This window comes from Mizuhopecten yessoensis, unplaced genomic scaffold (genome assembly GCF_002113885.1).
Source record: "Mizuhopecten yessoensis strain PY_sf001 unplaced genomic scaffold, ASM211388v2 scaffold8991, whole genome shotgun sequence".
NCBI classification, from domain to species: domain Eukaryota; kingdom Metazoa; phylum Mollusca; class Bivalvia; order Pectinida; family Pectinidae; genus Mizuhopecten; species Mizuhopecten yessoensis.
In genome coordinates, this window is record NW_018407824.1 from 3,445 (window position 1) to 3,907 (window position 463).

Sequence of the window (463 nt, forward strand, 5' to 3'; positions counted from 1 at the left end):
GATGTCTGTTGCTCCTCGCTAGTCTTAGTAAGGTTACGTAATCCCTGTCTGTCTGTCTGGTCAATGTTATAGAATGTCTGTGTGTGTGTCTGTTGCTCCTTGTCAGCCTTCTTAAGGTTACATAATCCCTGTCTGTCTGTCTGGTCAATGTTATAGAATGTCTGTCTGTGTGTCTTTTTCTCCTCGTTAGTCTTGTTAAGGTTACGTAATCTCTGTCTGTCTGGTCAATGTTATAGAATGTCTGTGTGTTTGTCTGTTGCTCCTCGTTAGTCTTGTTAAGGTTACGTAATCCCTGTCTGTCTGTCTGTCTGTCTGGTCAATGTTATAGAATGTCTGTGTGTGTGTCTGTTGCTCCTTATCAGTCTTGTTAAGGTTACGTAATCTCTATCTATCTGTCTGGTCATTGTTATAGAATGTCTCTGTGTGTGTGTGTTGCTCCTTGTTAGTCTTGTTAAGGTTACGT